The following is a 13,820-nucleotide window of genomic DNA, read 5'->3' as shown; positions in this document are numbered from 1 at the left end:
AGTTTTCATTTTGCTTAATAAATTCTACTACAATCACTCTCTGGTGTCCACGTGCCTAATTCTTCCTGGTCATTTGACAAGAACTCGGACCTAGCTGAGCTAAGGAACACAAAGAGTCTATCAGTTACATAACTGTAAATATAGTAAAAACCATTAAATTATATGTTTTAAAGGAAATGTATAATGGTATGTGAATTATATCTCAAAGCTGTTACTTTTTTATAAAGGAACAATGAAAAGAATGTATGTATAGTCCCAACATCTAATTTTTTAAAAACCTAAAATTTCTGTCATATCTTCCGTATGCTCTTTGTTTTTTTCTATTGAAACATAGGAGTTATGCATATATTCTGAACATTAATCCTTTGTTGGTTAAAAGTATTGCAAATTTCTTTCAATTTGATGCTTTTTTTTTTTTTACATAATTTAAGGTATTTTTGGACGAAGATAAGGCCTTGATTTTTTAAATCTAATTTAAAATTAGATTTTTACAATCTAATGTATCAGCCTTTTCATTTTGACATTATGCTACATGTGATTACTTAAGAAATTTGCCCCTACCCTGTAAAATATTCTTAAACATTTATTCTCTAAACATTTTAAAGTTTTGTTTTTCACATCTAAATCCTAAATCTGCCTGGAATTGAATTTCATATATGACGTGAAGTAGAGATCCAATTATAAATTTTCTATATAAATAATCAATGTACCAGGTGACTTTAAAAAAGAATTATTTGCTCACTAATATTCAATGCTACCTTCCCAAAATATTTAATTTCCCTAAATTAACATGTCAATTTCTGAACTTTCTGTTCTATTCCATTGATCTATAAAATCATCGATTCTTAATTATAGCAGCATTATTATAAGCCCCTTGATTTTATTTCTTAAAGCATATGTTGACTATTCTTGGCCCTCTATTCTTCCATGTATATATTAGAATCAGCTTGTCTAATCTCATAAAAATTAATGTTTGGAATTTTTATTAAATTGCATTAGACTATATATCAATTTGGAAAGAATTTGGACCTTTATGCTATTGTGTCTTCCTACTTACAAATATGATCTGTCTCTCTTCTTTAACATTGTTGAATACAGTTTTCTAGATTTTCTTCTTTGAGGTCTTGCACATCTTTATTTAATTTACTACTAGGGCCTTAATATATTTTATTGCTCTTGTACATAATATCTTTTAAAATATATTTTCTAATCTTTCATCTTTGTTTATAGATTTGCAGTTGAGATTTATATTTTGTATATCCAATACTGTCACTAAGTTTTCATATTAATTCAAATAGTTTTCCTGTATGTTGTAGAGGACTTTCTGTGAAGTTAATTTTATCAACTTATAAGTAATGACAAAAAAAGTCTTCCTCTCATATTCCAATATATTTTTATTTTCTTGTCTTCCTGAGCGTTCTGAGACCTTCAATATAATACTAAAAAAGAAAAAAGAGAAAGACTGGGAGAGCAAGGAAAAGAGAGAAAAAAGCAAAAAATAAAAACATATGCATGTCTGTCATGTTTTCATTTTAAAGGGAGTGTTTCTACTATTTAATCTTCAAGCATATTTGCTGTAGGCTTTTAGTAAAAATGGCTTTTCAGGTTAAAAACTTTTCCTTCTACTCTGAACTTTCTGATAATTTTTATCATTAATGGATAGAGAAGTTTTTCTCCAGCAACTATAATATTTGTATATTTTTTTCTTTAATATCTTCTATTTTTAATGTGACATGTTATTTTTAATGTTAAATCAACTTTGCCATTTCGGTCATGTTTTATATTTTTATGGGAATTCAAACAATAAACCTGTGCCCATGTGCATTAGAATTTTTTTTTGATGTTGTGTAGCAGTCTCAAGTAACCTAGTGGAAAACAGAATCAAAGCCCATAATAAACTATAGCAATAGGTTAACTTTTAAGGAACACCAACTTTTAATACCGTTAAAAATTCACTTAAGAAGCAATCATAAGACAATTTTACTTTACCATGAAAAAAGTAAATTTATAAACATTTTGGTCAAACATTGTTTGTTTGTGGCCTCAGTGAGGCCAGGAGAATCACTGCTCTGGTCACAGTCTACACTCTACCAGCCCTATCTATTTACCCTCTCCTTAATAAAGCAAAACCTCTGCTTCTCAAATTTTGATTTAGTTTATTCTATATTTCCAGACGTTTTCTTTTTGGAAAACTATTTTTTCTTCCTTCAAATTACTACTTAAAATTTTTCATAAGTTTGTCTTATCTGAATATCTCTGTCTGATTCCATTATCCTATTCTTTTTATGAAACTATTCTTATTCTTCAACTATTATTTCTAGTGATTGGTAATGTATTACATTTTGATAATTATTATGTAAAATACAGAAATAGCATGATGTCTGACACACAAATTGCATTCGATATATACTAATTATCTAGTTAAATTCTTTTCCCCATTAAATGCAAGCTAGTCACATGCTATGTACAGCATTCACACTTCCCTACACAAAACTATTTTGTTTTGCATGTAATTAACATTCTGTAATATATCCAAAAGCTATTATTCCTCTCCCCCTCAACCACTATGAATATACCAAACATTCTTCTCTTACAGTGCTCTGCTTTGCAGCATACTTTTTCCTATTCATTGTTGCAATTTCTACCAGTAAATTGGCCTCTTTATTATACTTGATCAGGGTATAAGATGTTGGACAGCATGTTGGACTACAAGCATCTTGTAATTACAGCCAAGACTTAGATCTGATAAGGAATTATTGTTTGTGCCCAATAAATCTACATTTCAGGTTGCCAGTGAATGGGGAATTTGCTGCCAAGTGTTTTTGAAGCAATGTTTTGAATCTTCTACCAGATACAGACATAATAAAATTAGCATTTGAAAATGTTAGATACTAACATATTTCTACAGAAAGTAAAATCAAGGCTAATAAAACAAAAAGAAATGAGTATTGCCAATTAAAGCCTTTAATAAAATAAAAACTCTAAACGTGACAGTGGACAGTTAAATAATGTGAACTACTGTCTGAAATAAGTGACCTCATAACCTGATTTTCAAACTCTGAGTAAAACCACAGGGCATATGATGTCTTTAGGCCATTTCCTGTGCATATATTCTAATATAGTTTGGATTTGTGTCCCCACCAGTATTTCATGTCAAATTATAATCCCCAGTGTTGGAGGAGGGACCTGGTGGGAGGTGAGTGGATCATGGGGGCTGATTTCCCCCTTGCTGTTCTCATGATAGTGAGTTCTCATGAGATCTGGGATCTGGTTGTTTAAAAGTGTGTAGCACCTCCCTCTTCTCTCTCTTCCTCCTGCTCTTGTCATGGAAGACGTGCCTGCTTCCCCTTCACTTTCCACCATGGTTAAAAGTTTCCTGAGGCCTCCCCAGCCACGCTACCCATACAGCCTATGAAACCATGAGCCAATTAAACCTCTTTTCTTTATAAATTACGCAGTCTCCAGTTTTCTTTATAGCCATGTAAGAATGGACTAGTATACATTCAAAGAGAAATAATAAAGTTGAGAAAAAAAGAGTAGCATACTAGCATGCAGAACAGAAAAACTACTAATTTTTAAATAGTTTAAAGACTACTTGTAATTGTTCACCTAAAAATTGGCTTTCCCACCCTCCCTTATTATCTCCTTTCTTATGTTTTCTGTCATCAGCCAGTAGCCTACCACATACTACATGCCTTTGGGGTGATTTTTATCAAATATGCCACTGACAGGAGTCAGCCTTCTCTACCTACTCTATAATACATCCCTATGAATTATTCTTGTCTACCTCACTACAAACTCGAACTGTATTTTGATGATCTGTGGGCTTCCAATGCCTCTGTTTCAACAGCTTCCAGTCCTGTTAGTGAGATACAGAGGGGACTGGAGGGGGCCAGAAGCCTTCTCCATTCATGGGTGTTTGACCTCAAGCCCTTCACCCTCCTGGGCCTCAGTGCCTTCACCTGAAAATTAGGAACTTGTACTAATCAATGCTAGAGTCCCTGAACTGTACCTGCTATAAGCCAATAAGCAGAAATTGGTACAAGAAGAGAGTTTTTTTAATATGAAAAAAAGTAAATGAAACATCCATATTCTTTCATGCTGAGTAGTTCTCCATGTTAACCTCTACATTTATATTCTTAATTCCCTGGGCCTTCTTAGCCCTGCCAATGTTCTTATTATGAAGCCAATTGGCAATTACAGGTATTTCCTGTAGTCACATAATCCCAAACTCTAAGTTTTCTCTAATTATTATTAGAGTAGCAAACAACAGGAACACTAAAGTTACTATTTTCTGTATTGGAGATTCTGAAATCAGTTTATACTTTACATACATGTGAAAGGCCTGTGAGTTTCTTCTTATGAAAACACATTTTGGCTCTGAATAGGGTAAAGCATCAAATAGCAATGTTTCAGTCCAGGTCTGTAGAGAGATGTATAATTTATTATAGAGATTTGACTGGGTAAAATTATGAGAGCTGGTTACACAGTAAGGATACTAAAAATTGACCACTCTGGCATTATGGGAGGCAGTGGGTGACCTTGACGAGAGTGATTTCAGTGAAATGGCAAGGATGAAACTATAATTGCAATGAGCTTCAGGAAGTACGCAATGCAAAGAAATGGAGATGTGAATATAAGTAACAATTTCAAGGAATTTGGCTGTAGAGCAAGAGAATAATGAGACGTTTACTGGAGGTGAATGTGGATTAAGGGAGTTTTGTTCTCAAAGAAAGAAAATATTGCATGCTTATGCAAAAGACCATGTAAATAGCAAAAATTGCCACTGCAGGATGAAAAGCCAACTGCAGAATGAGCTCCTTGAAAATATCAGATGATGAGAGGTGGTGCATAAGTCAAGGACTAGTCTTACACGGGAGTAGACAATTAATTGCAGCAAGAGGAAGGTGGAATATGTGGGTACAGATGAGATCTCTGCACCAACCACTTGTCTACATCACCTAAATACATCCTTCAAGTTTCAGCTCAAATGTAATTTGTTCCAGGAAGTGTTCCCTGCCCCTCTAACTGGGGTCCACTGACCTTATCTGTGCGCCTCTACCATCCTGACATAGGGCGTAATACTTCACTTTTAATGATGCAATGACATGGTCCTGTTACACTGGGTAGCTAGTGACATGTGAGCAGGGCAGGAGAGGGGCCCCTCAACCCTCCCATACCCACACCAGGTGACCATCAGGTGATGATCAAGTGGTTGCTTACAGTCTCTCTAAAATAATAATTAGTTGCAGCCAGTGCCAGGGAACTAATTATTGTGAGGCAGTCTCACAATACATAGGAAAAACCTGAAACTGGTGATCAGCCGCTTCACCCTACGATTTCAGGAATTGGGCGAGTGGGCTCAAGCATGAGCACTAAGGGGCAAAATGGCAGAGCTTAACTGCTACACAACCTTCCCCTGGGAATGCGAGACTGGTAAGGGAAGAACGCCTCTAGGGAGCATGTGTACAACTCCAGTAAACACACTGAGCCTATGGCCCCTCCCAAATGCTAGTAGGTCACTGCGCATGCAGACAGCGCACACCCAAGGGAAAAATCAGGAAAGAAGGGACACAAGACCCCAGAAGTATGCCAACGTATTAAACCCTAAGTCAAGGTCAAACAGCACACTTGGTCTCTCAAGTCACCTGCTTGGCCCTTTCCTTTCTTTCATTCCTGCTCTCTAAAGCTTTTAAATAAACTTTCACTTCTACTATAAAACTTGCTTCTGTCTCTCCTTCTGCCTCATGCCTCCTCCGTCGAATTCTTCTGAGGACGCAAGAGTTGATGTTCCTGTAGACCCTTACAGATCCACTGCCACTAACAGTGCCCTTCCAGGTCCTTCTCACTCACAACTTGGTCATTCTTAGAGCTCCTTGTGCCTCGGCCCTAGCACAGGGTTGGTCCATAGGAGAGAACAGATGTTACTAAAGGGAAGAAAATTAAGCAAGACAGAAGATATAAAGCACTTTGGGAGGCCAAGGAGGGCAGATCAAGAGGTCAGGAGATCGAGACCATCCTGGCTAACACGGTGAAACCCTGTCTCTACTAAAAATACAAAAAAAAAAAAAAAATTAGCCGGGCATGGTGGCGGGCACCTGTAGTCCCAGCTACTTGGGAGGCTGAGGCAGGAGAATGGCATGAACCCGAGGGGTGGAGCTTGCAGTGAGCTGAGATGGCGTCACTGCACTCCAGCCTGGGTGACAGAGCGAGACTCCATCTCAAAAAAAAAAAGGAAAAAATAAAGGAAAACGTGTCACCATTCACTAAAGACTCCATTCAGATAGAAACCATCCCAGGATTTGTATTCCGAAGATGCAGAAATCATGAAAACTAAATTTGTAAAAACTAAATGGAGGTGAGATATGGTAAAGCCTGCTGAAAGAGAATGTGTCACACTTTGGTATTAAGCTGACTTCAAATTCAATTTCAGAGCACCAGACTTCAAAAAAAGAAATTTAAAAGTATCTTACAAAAACATTACTCAAAAGTAACTGTGGTGCTCAAGCAAACAATTTTGGAACATTTTTCAATATCATGCTTGTTTGGAGAGAATCAAACCCAATGTTATCTTGTCATCTGTTCTCCAGATTTTCTTCCCTAGTCATTCCGCTGCCTTTCCTATCACCTTCATTTATAAACAACCAAACGTGCTGTCACAGACACTAGACTATAACTTCCAGTTCAAAACAAGTAATGAGGAACTCTCTAAAAAAAGAGAGAGAGAAAGTGCATCACCACTGACTGCAGGCAATGTAAAAAAGGAGGCAATAGAATTGGGCTAGAATGTTCTCTTGGGTACCCTCCCTTAATATAAAATTGTAACCAGCCAACAGATTCTTCGTGGCCACTGAATAGACAAAACCAACTCAGGAGACCACGGCATTGCAATGAAGAAAGAGTTTAATTGACACAAGGCCAGCCACACCATGTGGGAGACAGAGTTGTTACTCAAATCGATCTCCCAGAAAATTCGGAGGCTATGGTTTTTCAATAATAGTTTGGTGGGCCAGGGAGTCCGCTTCTGGGTGGGGCCACAGGACTGGTCAGAGGGAGTGGGGAGATCCAGGTGAAGCTATTGGTTATCAGAAATACAAACCCCTGAAAAAACATCTCAAAAGGCCAATCTCAGTTCCTACAATAGAGATGTTATCTGCAGCAGTAACTGGGGGAGTTGCAAATCTTGTGACTTCTGGAATCATGGTGGGTAATCCTTTAGGTCAACACCTTAGCAGAATTCAGGTTGCTCATCCTCCTACCTGGTTGTCTTTTATCAGCTGTACCAAGGGGTTTCGTTTGGGGGAAGGGTTATTATCATTTAAACTGTAAAATAAATGTCTTCCAAAGTTAGCTTGGCCTAAGCCTAGGAGTGATTAAGGGCAGTTGGAAGGTAAAAAGGCAAGATGGGAGTTAGACAGATCTCCTCACTATCATGGTTTTCTCACTGTTTTAATTTTTGCAAAGGCAGATTCAGAATTGGCTTTGCAATCTGCAAGAAGACGTGGGTTCTGCAATAAATAAGGAATCCTAAATCTCTCTTGCTTCTCCTAAGAGGGATAGTACACTCCAAGCCCAGAAAACCTGCTTCCTCTGAATTCCTCCTGGGGCAGAAACCAGGCCTCTGACTTTGGGCAAAGAATACAGAATTATTCATCTGACTCATGTTTTTTGGAGGCCATCAAGTAGTTATTACCTTCCCTTCCTCCCCCACCATCCCCACCTGGCTCTTACCTAAAATCCTTCCAGTAAATATTTCTTTCTTACTATTTCAGAAGTCAGAATTTCTCTGTGCCAGTGTTTCCTAAACATGCCCAACTATCTGAGTCACCTGGTATGCTCCCTAAAATCCAGATTCTACCAGGACTCTCCCTTGGAGATTATGGATCAATAGGTCTGGGATAGGACCCAGGTTGCTCCATTAAAATGCAAATGCCCCAGAGGAGAGATAATAGCTTAAGCTCTTGTTTTATTCATTTCATTTATACCTCCTGTCTTTTAAAGACTTTGAAGTGGCTAGTCGCAAGGTGGCCTAAAAGTAACTTCACAAGATTCACAGTGTGACAAGAGGCATCCCAAGCTGTCACTGTCCTACTGGGTAACCACGGAAGCATTGTGCATCTCAACACGCCCCCTCAGTGTGAGCAGGAAGGAAGAACTCCGGGCCAGAAATCAAGCAACAGTGGAATCCACTCTCAGGCTCTTCATCATTGGCTGTTTGTGAACTTTGTAGCTTATTTAAGATTCTAGGCTAATTTTTCTTTTAACTATAAAGTGTTGAATTTGATGATCTTGGAGGGTGGCTGCCTACCTTATATGTAGAACAGGTGCATTCATCCTGACCTCTCTCATGAGGGTTCTAGGAAAAAAATTGCTAAATCTGATAGGTAACTATTCCCTTAGGGACCCTTCTCTGAGCAAATGCAAGAATGAAACTTTGCATTTTGTCATTTATTACATATTTAATTTTGTTCCCCAAAAAGACACGTTAAAGTTCTAAACCCCAGTATCACAGAATATGACCTTATTTAGAAATAGGGTCATTGAAAATGTAATCAAGTTAAGATGACGTCATATTGAATTAGGGTGAACCCGAGTCCAATATTGGGTGTCCTAAGAAGAGGAAAATTTGGACACAGAGACTCTAGGAAGATGACCACATGAAGATGGAGGCAGAAATTGGGGCAAGGCATCTATAAGCCAAGGAACCTGCCAGCGTCAGAAACTAGAAAGAGGCAATGGAGGAATTTCCCTAGAGCCTTCAGATAGAGCATGACCGTACCAACACCTTGATTTCAGACTTCTAACCTCTAGAACTGGGAGAGAATAAATTTATGTTGTTTTAAGCCACTCAGCTTGTGATACCTTTATAGTCGCCCTAGGAAACACCAACTACCTAATAAAATATAAGCATAGAATTGTGATGCTTGGAACTATATTTTACTTAAAGCTAACACTCATCTGTTTAGCGGTCCCTCCTCTTAAAAAAAAGAAAAGAAAACAGAAAAAAAAGTATCAAGAAAGCAACATGTCCTGCCTCTGCCTTCCATTATCACGACCTCCTCTCACTGTGACACTGAAATAAAATGTTAACACACCTCTCCAGCAGTTTACAAACTGTAGAAAAGAAAGGGAATGCATGTGGAAGTCAAAACATTCAGCATGCTAACTGACTGCAAAAATAGCTTTATATAATTTATTAGACAGAAACGAGATTGGGTCTTGCATATGTGGCTACCAGACAAAATATCTAATGCTGTAGTACACAAAAAGAAATACTCTGGATAAATAGCGGAGCAAGATGGCCGAATAGGAGCAGCTCCAGTCTTCAACTCCCAGCGCCAGCGACACAGAAGACCGGTGATTTCGGCATTTTCAACTGAGGTACTGGGTTCATCTCACTGGGGAGTGCCGGACCATCAGTACTGGCCAGCTGCTGCAGCCCGACCAGCGAGAGCTGAAGCAGGGCGAGGCATTGCCTCACCTGGGAAGCGCAAGGGGGAAGGGAATCCCTTTTCCAAGCCAGGGGAACTGAGACACACAACACCTGGAGAATCGGGTAACTCCCACCCCAATACTGCGCTTTGAGCAAACAGGAACACCAGGAGATCATATCCCACACCTGGCTGGGAGGGTCCCACACCCACGGAGCCTCCCTCATTGCTATCACAGCAGTCTGTGATCTACCGGCAAGGCAGCAGCAAGGCTGGGGGAGGGGCGCCCGCCATTGCTCAGGCTTAAGTAGGTAAACAAAGCTGCTGGGAAGCTCGAACTGGGTGGAGCTCACAGCAGCTCAAGGAAACCTGCCTGTCTCTGTAGACTCCACCTCTGGGGGCAGGGCACAGTAAACAATAACAAAGCAGCAGACACCTCTGCAGACGCAAACGACTCTGTCTGACAGCTTTGAAGAGAGCAGTGGATCTCCCAACACAGAGGTTGAGATCTGAGAAGGGACAGACTCCCTGCTCAAGCGGGTCCCTGACCCCTGAGTAGCCTAACTGGGAGACATCCCCCACTAGGGGCAGTCTGACACCCCACACCTCACAGGGTGGAGTACACCCCTGAGAGGAAGCTTCCAAAGCAAGAATCAGACAGGTACACTCGCTGTTCAGAAATATTCTATCTTCTGCAGCCTCTGCTGCTGATACCCAGGCAAACAGGGTCTGGAGTGGACCTCAAGCAATCTCCAACAGACCTACAGCTGAGGGTCCTGACTGTTAGAAGGAAAACTATCAAACAGGAAGGACACCTACACCAAAACCCCATCAGTACATCACCATCATCAAAGACCAGAGGCAGATAAAACCACAAAGATGGGGAAAAAGCAGGGCAGAAAAGCTGGAAATTCAAAAAACAAGAGCGCATCTCCCCCGGCAAAGGAGCGCAGCTCATCGCCAGCAACGGATCAAAGCTGGACGGAGAATGACTTTGACGAGATGAGAGAAGAAGGCTTCAGTCCATCAAATTTCTCAGAGCTAAAGGAGGAATTACGTACCCAGCGCAAAGAAACTAAAAATCTTGAAAAAAAAGTGGAAGAATTGATGGCTAGAGTAATTAATGCAGAGAAGGTCATAAACGAAATGAAAGAGATGAAAACCATGACACGAGAAATACGTGACAAATGCACAAGCTTCAGTAACCGACTCGATCAACTGGAAGAAAGAGTATCAGCGATTGAGGATCAAATGAATGAAATGAAGCGAGAAGAGAAACCAAAAGAAAAAAGAAGAAAAAGAAATGAACAAAGCCTGCAAGAAGTATGGGATTATGTAAAAAGACCAAATCTACGTCTGATTGGGGTGCCTGAAAGTGAGGGGGAAAATGGAACCAAGTTGGAAAACACTCTTCAGGATATCATCCAGGAGAACTTCCCCAACCTAGTAGGGCAGGCCAACATTCAAATCCAGGAAATACATAGAACGCCACAAAGATACTCCTCGAGAAGAGCAACTCCAAGACACATAATTGCCAGATTCACCAAAGTTGAAATGAAGGAAAAAATCTTAAGGGCAGCCAGAGAGAAAGGTCGGGTTACCCACAAAGGGAAGCCCATCAGACTCACAGCAGATCTCTCGGCAGAAACTCTCCAAGCCAGAAGAGAGTGGGGGCCAATATTCAACATTCTTAAAGAAAAGAATTTTCAACCCAGAATTTCATATCCAGCCAAACTAAGTTTCATAAGTGAAGGAGAAATAAAATCCTTTACAGATAAGCAAATGCTTAGAGATTTTGTCACCACTAGGCCTGCCTTACAAGAGACCCTGAAGGAAGTACTAAACATGGAAAGGAACAACCGGTACCAGCCATCTCAAAAACATGCCAAACTGTAAAGACCATCGAGGCTAGGAAGAAACTGCATCAACTAATGAGCAAAATAACCAGTTAATATCATAATGGCAGGATCAAGTTCACACATAAAAATCTTAACCTTAAATGTAAATGGACTAAATGCTCCAATTAAGAGACACAGACTGGCAAACTGGATAAAGAGTCAAGACCCATCAGTCTGCTGTATTCAGGAGACCCATCTCACACGCAGAGACATACATAGGCTCAAAATAAAGGGATGGAGGAAGATTTACCAAGCAAATGGAGAACAAAAAAAAGCAGGGGTTGCAATCCTAGTCTCTGATAAAACAGACTTTAAACCATCAAAGATCAAAAGAGACAAAGAAGGCCATTACATAATGGTAAAGGGATCAATTCAACAGGAAGAGCTAACTATCCTAAATATATATGCACCCAATACAGGAGCACCCAGATTCATAAAGCAAGTCCTTAGAGACTTACAAAGAGACTTAGACTCCCATACAATAATAATGGGAGACTTCAACACTCCACTGTCAACATTAGACAGATCAACAAGACAGAAAGTTAACAAGGATATCCAGGAATTGAACTCATCTCTGCAGCAAGCAGACCTAATAGACATCTATAGAACTCTCCACCCCAAATCAACAGAATATACATTCTTCTCAGCACCACATCGTACTTATTCCAAAATTGACCACGTAATTGGAAGTAAAGCACTCCTCAGCAAATGTACAAGAACAGAAATTATTACAAACTGTCTCTCAGACCACAGTGCAATCAAACTAGAACTCAGGACTAAGAAACTCAATCAAAACCGCTCAACTACATGGAAACTGAACAACCTGCTCCTGAATGACTACTGGGTACATAACGAAATGAAGGCAGAAATAAAGATGTTCTTTGAAACCAATGAGAACAAAGATACAACATACCAGAATCTCTGGGACACATTTAAAGCAGTGTGTAGAGGGAAATTTATAGCACTAAATGCCCACAAGAGAAAGCAGGAAAGATCAAAAATTGACACTCTAACATCGCAATTAAAAGAACTAGAGAAGCAAGAGCAAACACATTCCAAAGCTAGCAGAAGGCAAGAGATAACTAAGATCAGAGCAGAACTGAAGGAGATAGAGACACAAAAAACCCTCCAAAAAATCAATGAATCCAGGAGTTGGTTTTTTGAAAAGATCAACAAAATTGACAGACCACTAGCAAGACTAATAAAGAAGAAAAGAGAGAAGAATCAAATCGACGCAATTAAAAATGATAAAGGGGATATCACCACCGACCCCACAGAAATACAAACTACCATCAGAGAATACTATAAACACCTCTACGCAAATAAACTGGAAAATCTAGAAGAAATGGATAATTTCCTGGACACTTACACTCTTCCAAGACTAAACCAGGAAGAAGTTGAATCCCTGAATAGACCAATAGCAGGCTCTGAAATTGAGGCAACAATTAATAGCCTACCAACCAAAAAAAGTCCAGGACCAGATGGATTCACAGCTGAATTCTACCAGAGGTACAAGGAGGAGTTGGTACCATTCCTTCTGAAACTATTCCAATCAATAGAAAAAGAGGGAATCCTCCCTAACTCATTTTATGAGGCCAACATCATCCTGATACCAAAGCCTGGCAGAGACACAACAAAACAAGAGAATTTTAGACCAATATCCCTGATGAACGTCGATGCAAAAATCCTCAATAAAATACTGGCAAACCGGATTCAGCAACACATCAAAAAGCTTATCCACCATGATCAAGTGGGCTTCATCCCTGGGATGCAAGGCTGGTTCAACATTCGCAAATCAATAAACATAATCCAGCATATAAACAGAACCAAAGACAAGAACCACATGATTATTTCAATAGATGCAGAAAAGGCTTTTGACAAAATTCAACAGCCCTTCATGCTAAAAACGCTCAATAAATTCGGTATTGATGGAACGTACCTCAAAATAATAAGAGCTATTTATGACAAACCCACAGCCAATATCATACTGAATGGGCAAAAACTGGAAAAATTCCCTTTGAAAACTGGCACAAGACAGGGATGCCCTCTCTCACCACTCCTATTCAACATAGTGTTAGAAGTTCTGGCTAGGGCAATCAGGCAAGAGAAAGAAATCAAGGGTATTCAGTTAGCAAAAGAAGAAGTCAAATTGTCCCTGTTTGCAGATGACATGATTGTATATTTAGAAAACCCCATTGTCTCGGCCCAAAATCTCCTTAAGCTGATAAGCAACTTCAGCAAAGTCTCAGGATACAAAATTAATGTGCAAAAATCACAAGCATTCTTATACACCAATAACAGACAAACACAGAGCCAAATCATGAATGAACTTCCATTCACAATTGCTTCAAAGAGAATCAAATACCTAGGAATCCAACTTACAAGGGATGTAAAGGACCTCTTCAAGGAGAACTACAAACCACTGCTCAGTGAAATAAAAGAGGACACAAACAAATGGAAGAACATACCATGCTCATGGATAGGAAGAATC

This window comes from Papio anubis, chromosome 8 (genome assembly GCF_008728515.1).
Source record: "Papio anubis isolate 15944 chromosome 8, Panubis1.0, whole genome shotgun sequence".
Classification (NCBI taxonomy): domain Eukaryota; kingdom Metazoa; phylum Chordata; class Mammalia; order Primates; family Cercopithecidae; genus Papio; species Papio anubis.
Note: the sequence above shows the minus strand (reverse complement) of the source record.